We start from the raw sequence: 7,651 nt of genomic DNA, 5'->3' as shown, positions 1-7,651 counted from the left end.
GGACCTACATATTCACATTGTGCTCTCCTATATCATGGGTCATTTAGCCTATCTCATAGTCAATTACCAAGTGGTACAGTCCATAACATCATAATTTTGTACTTTAATATTTGTAGACACTGGGCTACCTTTGCAGCTGTTATAGATTGGCATAGCTCCGTTGAAGTTAATGTATCTAGCAGGGCCAGATTTACACCTTACGTGCCCCTAGGCACAGCTAGCTGTTTGCTGCAGACCGTTAGCTCAGCTCAGGCTGTTCTGGCACCGCAGCGGCCCCTCGTGGGCAAAAGGCAGAACTGTAGCAAATTTTTTGCAGGAAAAAATCTGCTTCCCTCCCTCAAGAATTCTGTGCATGCTGCAAACGTCACTTAAGAGGAGGGGGCACAACGTGAGACTAGTTTCAGACTAACAGCTGTGTTAGTCTGTATCCGCAAAAAGAAAAGGAGTACTTGTGGCACCTTAGAGACTAATAAATGTATTTGAGCATAAGCTTTTGTGAGCTACAGCTCACTTCATCGGATGAGACTAGAGGCTTGTGAGGCGTCTAGGCAGGGGGTGGGACAGATCAGGAGGCTCTCTTCCTCTGGAGAACTAATCACTGCCACCAGCAGCAGCAAAATAGCCCCAAATACTGTAACAGGCAACTGCTAATACCCCCGGCAGCTGGCAGCTAAAAATAGCCCAATTGGGCTAGAAAATTGCATGCTTAGCAACTTGTTCTCCTAGAACACCAGCAACCCTATGTGCCTACTGTGTCTAATTGGAAATGTGCTGCTGGTACATAGGCATATTTTGCCATGTGAGGATCGGAAGATCTGGACTAATGTTTTTTAAAGGTTTCTGTCATTTTTGTTTGCATTATACATTTTAGCTCACCCCGTAGGAAATTTGTTGGTTATAGTACTGCCATGACAGTTAAGTATGAAATAAACTTCTCTACTGTATAACCTTTGCCAAATTTGAAAACATTTTAAAAACAACTGAAACTATCAAAATTCACTGATTGTATTCTGCCCATCTATGGTGATATTCCAAAGAAGAATTTTAGTGATAGCACCAAGGAATTTGTTGGCAAAGTGCACTTATACTCAAATGAATGTCTATAAATGGGTTTCCATTCTCTTCAGGACAGAGACTGAGCAACTAGCATGATAGGGCCTTTATCCTAAGGACTTTGATCACACAATCACATAACTGCTCTGGAGTGACACACAGTACCATATCCCACCACCTGAGGACTCAAGACACTTGGGACTTGCCTTCACTAGGAAAAAAGGTGTATTCTTAAACTGAGTTAGCAAACTTGAAATAAAATCCTAGAAAAGACAAGGCAATTTGTAGTTTTCACATGTTTTAGCAGGATGAGTTCAGTGCTTGCTTATGATACGTGTGAAAACTACAAGCTACCCTATCTTCACTAGGCTTTTACCTCCAGTCAGGTAAGTCAAGTTAAAGACACATTTTTTTCCCTAGTGAAGATAAACCCATGGACATGAGTGGACTGAGCAAGAAGGTTAACAAATGATGCTGTTGATTTATTCTAGAATGGATTCTTCTTCAAGTGCTGTCCCTATAGGTGCTCCACTCTAGGGGTATGTCTACACTATGAAATTAGGTCAAATTTATAGAAGTCATTTTTTTAGAAATCGGTTTTATATATTCGAGTGTGTGTGTCCCCACAGAAAATGCTCTAAGTGCATTAAGTGCATTAACTCGGCGGAGTGCTTCCACAGTACCGAGGCTAGAGTCGACTTCCGGAGCGTTGCACTGTGGGTAGCTATCCCACAGTTCCCGCAGTCTCCACTGCCCATTGGAATTCTGGGTTGAGATCCCAATCCCTGATGGGGCTAAAACATTGTCGCGGGTGGTTCTGGGTACATATCGTCAGGCCCCCGTTCCCTCCCTCCCTCCGTGAAAGCAAGGGCAGACAATCGTTTCGCGCCTTTTTTCCTGAGTTACTTGTGCAGACGCCATACCACGGCAAGCATGGAGCCCGCTCAGGTAACCGTCTCCGTATGTCTCCTGGGTGCTGGCAGACGTGGTACTGCATTGCTACACAGCAGCAGCAACCCATTGCCTTGTGGCAGCAGACGGTGCAATAGGACTGATAGCAGTCATCGTCATGTCCGAGGTGCTCCTAGTCGCCTGTGTGAGGTCGATCAGGAGCACCTGGGCAGACATGGGCACAGGGACTAAATTTGGAGTGACTTGATCAAGTCATTCTCTTTAGTCCTGCAGTCAGTCCTATTGAACCATCTTATGGTGAGCAGGCAGGTGATACAGATTGCTAGCAGTCCTATTGCATCATCTTCTGCTGGGCAGGCAAGAGATGAGGATGGCTAGCAGTCCTATTGTACCATCTTCTGCCGAGCAGCCATGAGATGTGGATGGCATGCAGTCCTTCTGCACCGTCTGCTGCCAGTCAAAGATGTAAAAGATAGATGGAGTGTATCAAAACAAGAAATAGACCAGATCTGTTTTGTACTCATTTGCAACCCCCCCCCTTTGCCCCCCGTCTAGGGGACTCATTCCTCTAGGTCACACTGCAGTCACTCACAGAGAAGGTGCAGCGAGGTAAATCTAGCCATGTATCAACCAGAGGCCAGACCAACCTGTTTGTTCCAATAAGAACAATTACTTAGGTGCACCATTTCTTATTGGAACCCTCCGTGAAGTCCTGCCTGAAATACTCCTTGATGTAAAGCCACCCCCTTTGTTGATTTTAGCTCCCTGTAAGCCAACCCTGTAAGCCGTGTCGTCAGTCGCCCCTCCCTGCATCAGAGCAACAGCAAACAATCGTGCATCTGAGTTGAGAGTGCTATCCAGAGCAGTCACAATGGAGCACTCTGGGATAGCTCCCAGAAGCCAATACCGTCGAATTGTGTCCACAGTACCCCAAATTCGACCTGGCAAGGCCGATTTAAGCGCTAATCCACTTGTCGGGTGGAGTAAGGAAATCGATTTTAAGAGCCCTTTAAGTCGAAATAAAGGGCTTCATCGTGTGGACAGGTGCAGGTTTACATCGATTTAAAGCTGCTAAATTCGACCTAAAGTCCTAGTGTAGACCAGGGCTAGGTGATGGTGCATCCCGGCGCCGTTGATCAGAGATCTTCGCTAACAGTGACTGGTCGGGACGCAAGCATCTCCCATCTTCTTGGAATCTTCCTGAGTGTGTGCGTCGTGCACCCTCCTCAGTTCCTTCACAACTGTCCTCGGCTGAAGACGGGACTTGGGGCAGTGCTGATCCTCTTCCCTGGTTTCTGAAGGGAACAATTAGGAAGAACATTGAAATAGTTAGTTAGTAACATCCCAGTTGTTTCCTTTTCTTTAGGATAGTTACTTAGTTTAAAAAAACAACAACTTTTTTCTTCAAGTTTGTCTTCCTCTGAGACACTCTCCCCTGGCATTATTAGTGGAATAATGCCAGGGGCTTCAGGATTCAAGAAATGCACTTCCAGTCAGAATTTTATGCCAAGGTCCAATGGACACTCATGTTGTGTGAAGTGCCTCAGCGAGACACACGTCCCTGCCAAGTGTGTCCACTGCACGAGCCTCACAACCAGGGCTCGTCGTGACAGGGACCTGCGGCTGAAAATGCTTCTCATGCAGAAATCCCTGCAGCTGCCTCTGGAGACGGGCAATGGCAAACCCCCTCTCTCACGCTCCCCGGCCAGGTCCGAACGGACTGGGAGCCCGGCTTCACCCTCTCTGGAGCAGAGGCAAGAAGCTCTGCAGCTGCCTACGGAGCAGGGCAATAAACCCTCTCCCTCAGGCTCCCCTGCCAGGTCAGAACCCACCGGGAGCCCGGCTTCATCCTCTCAGGTGAAGAGGCAAGAAGCCCTAACGTCTCCTCTCAGAGACACTCAAGAGGGTAAAGGATCTCCCGCAGGGTCTTTACCCTTGGGGCTGTCAGCGCTGAGAGCAGGCAACTCTGACCGCCCCTGCACTTCACAAGCAACTCACACAGGGCTCAAAAGCAGGGACCCGACTTCCCGCAGCGGGAAGCTCTCCTCGGCACCGGTTCTCTCCGCACTGACAATTGACCCAGTGCCGACAAGCATGTCGGCAGCGAGCCTGCCTGCCAGCCCCGGAGCAGACTCAGACCCCCTGCGGGGCTCTGACAAACGGCTCTCCGCTCCTGCAACAGTGAAACTAAAATCACTCCAGGCTCCAGCTCACGCTTCATGCTCTGCAGCACACCAGCCTAGGGAACAGCAACAATTCCTGCATCAGCAGGATATCTCTGTGGCCCCTAAGCCTGACTCCGCTCCTAGACATGGAGCACTCACTGTTTGAACAGCAGCTCTCACCACCTTACCTGGATACTTTCACTGATCGTGAGAACGGCACACAGCAGCAGGCAGAGTTTTCCCTGCCTGAGCCTTCCCCTCCACTGGAGCCATACATACCCCAAGACATGGGGCATCATAACAATCAGCCTCAGTTTCCCTACTTTGTGCCCCATGGCCGGGACCCAACTTTTTCCTGCCCGGTGCCCTGGCCTCAGTGGTACCCATGGTTGGCTCCTGCCACCACTCCTCCTTGCGCCCCTTCTACCAGACCGCAAGCTCGTACTACGCCTATATCCCCAGCTCTATCAACATCTAGAGCTCCTGAACCCCCTCCTGAAGACATGGGATATGAACCCTTCCTGGTTTTACCGGCTCCTGCCTCACCATCAGCCGCAGAAGTCGCCCTCATGCCTCCACCTCCACAAAACGTGAACGACTTTAAGCAATTCCAGGAACTTTTTAAGAGAACAGCACTCAGCCAGGACATCCCTTTGGAGGAAGTCCAGGAGACAGAACATAGTCTTCTCAAAATCCTCCAACCCTCTGCACCTTCGAAGATAGCACTACCCATAAAGGAAGCTCTCCTAGAACCAGCTGGTTCTCTCTGGCAGACCCCGCCTCCATTCCACCAACATGCAAGAAAGCTGAACATAAATACGACATGACCGCAAGGGACATCAATTTCTTATTTTCCCACCCACAACTCAATTCTATTGTGGTGGATGCAGCGACGCAGAGAACAAAGCAGCCACACTACCGGCCCACTCCGCAGGACAAGGACTCAAACGCCTTGACCTCCTGGACCGCAAGGTTTATACCTCTTCTACTCTACAATTTAGAATTACAAATTATTCCGCCCTCCTTGCAAGCTATGACCATGACAACTACAACAAGCTCTTTGATTTGCCTCCCATATACCGGACAGGAGAGCGGACTTCAAGTTAGTCCTCGTCGAAGGTCAATTGGTGTCTAGGACGGCACTACAAGTGTCCATGGACATGGCTGATGCAGCAGTCCGCACCACTGCCGTGGTGATGTGCCGCTCTTCCTGGCTCTCGGCATCCGGTATCCCCAAAGATTTGCAGTCCAAAGTGGAGGATCTCCCCTTTGACAAAGATAAACTCTTTTCAAAAAACAAACAAACAAAAAAATGATGAAGTCCTTCACACTATGAAAGACTCTAGAGCCACTTTGCGCACACTGGGCCTATACCTATTCATCCCCAGGAGACCACGGTATCAACCTTATCAGAGTCCCAGTGCACAACAATATCACCGACACGGTCCAGACTGTATGACACTGGGGAAAACCGCAACAGACCTCCTAGGCACAGGCAAAACCAATTACTTCCCACCATCGGGTAACAAATAATTTTGAAGTGCTGGTCAGGGGTCTGTGCGACCACCCCTTGACTCCGCCGCCTATTTGCCCATTTGGCTACCGCCTCCAAGCTTTCCACCATGTCTGGCAACTGATCACACAGGACTGCTGGGTCCTGGAAATAGCTCAATTAGGTTACTCCATCCCTTTCCTATCTTCCCCGCCCACCCTTTCCTCTTCCCCTTCGGGACCCCTCTCATGAGCACCTTCTCTACGTGGAGGTGGCTCATCTTCTCCACCTAAGTGCAGTCGAACATGTACCACTGCAACATCGGGGAAAAGGATTCTACTCCCACTACTTTCTAACCCAAAAGAAAGGCGGGGGCTGGAGATCTATATTGGACCTATGCAGACTGAACAAGTTGGTACATGTACAAAAATTTAAGATGGTCACATTGGACACAATAATACCCATGCTGGAACAAGGGCACTGGTTCACAGACCTCGTCCTACAAGACGCCTATTTCCATATATCCATTCATCCAACCCAGCAGACATAGTTTCTGCATAACACTGACTCCATCACCGAATGCATTGGCCTCCCTACATTGGTGGACAAAACCAGAGAACCTATGCATGGGTGTTCCCCTCCATCCACACTCCCCAGGACTCATGCTTAGCACGGACGCTTCCCAGATAGATTGCGGCGTGCACTTAGGCGACCACAAGGCTTGGGGCTGCTGGTCCCTATCAGAGACGCGTCTGCACATCAATCTCCTAGAACTCAGAGCTGTCAGGCAGGGAGGCACAATATCACTCCCTATGCACAGCAGCCATTAAACTATGGAATTGGTGCATACAACACCACATACAAGTCACCGCTTCCTACCTGCCCGCGTGTCACAACACTACCACAGACACACTCAGCAGACACTTCTCGGAGGAACACGAATGGGAATTACATCCCACGTTACTCTGACAGCTCTCCTCCCACTGGGGCACTCTGTTGATAGACCTGTTTGCCACTCCTCAAAACTGCAAATGCCATCTATTTTACTCCAGAACGGGACTCAAAAATGCATCTCTAGGGGATGCATTCCTCATTCCTTGAAACAACTCCCTCATGTACGCTTTTTCACTGATTCCACTCATACACAGGGTTCTACACAACATCACAGAGGACAAGGCCCAGGTCATACTTATTGCCCCAGCTTGGCCCAAGCAGACATGTTATCCTTACCTGCTACGCATGTCCATCCGTCCTCCCCGGACTCTCCCCAACAGACCAGATCTCCTCTCCCAGAACTCCGGTCGGCTTCTTCATCTGCAGCTCTGGAAACTTCATCTGACGGCGTCGTTCCTTCGTGGTTTCAATCCCACGAATTAGCCTGCTTGGAACAGGTCCAGCATGTTCTCCTGCACAGTAGAAGCGACTCCACTCCTAAGACTTACCCGCAAAAGTGAAAACGCTTCTCCATCTGGTGCTTCCACAGAAGCCTAATATCCCAGACTGCAACCCTCCCTGACATCTTAGACTATCTTTTTGAACTAAACAGGATGGGCTTTCGCTCAGTTCTATCAGAGTACACCTCACAGCCCTTACCACCTTCCATGACATTCTGGACGGCTATTCACTTTCACCCACCCCACCATGAAACGCTTCCTCACAGGCCTGCAGAATCTCTACCCTGAGATTCATTCACCAGTAGCCTCCTGGAGTCTCAACCTAGTTCTCTGCGCTGTTATGAAACCCCCTTTCAAGCCCCTGGCCACCTCATCCCTGCTCCACATGTCCATGAAAGTGGCTTTCTTGGTTGTCATAACGTGAACGAGAAGGGTTGGTGAAATAAGTGCCCTGATGGCCTACCCTCCCTACACCATTTTCTCTAAACACAAGCTTACTATACGAACCCGCTCCAAATTCCTCCCCAAGGTGGCATCTACCTTCCACCTTAACCAGTCAATACATTTACCTGTATTCCATCCCAAGCCTCACACGACTCCACAGGAAGCTGCATTACATACCTTCAACGTCCGAC

Source organism: Caretta caretta, chromosome 2 (assembly GCF_965140235.1).
Source record: "Caretta caretta isolate rCarCar2 chromosome 2, rCarCar1.hap1, whole genome shotgun sequence".
Lineage (NCBI taxonomy): Eukaryota > Metazoa > Chordata > Testudines > Cheloniidae > Caretta > Caretta caretta.
This window is presented reverse-complemented; position numbering follows the sequence as displayed.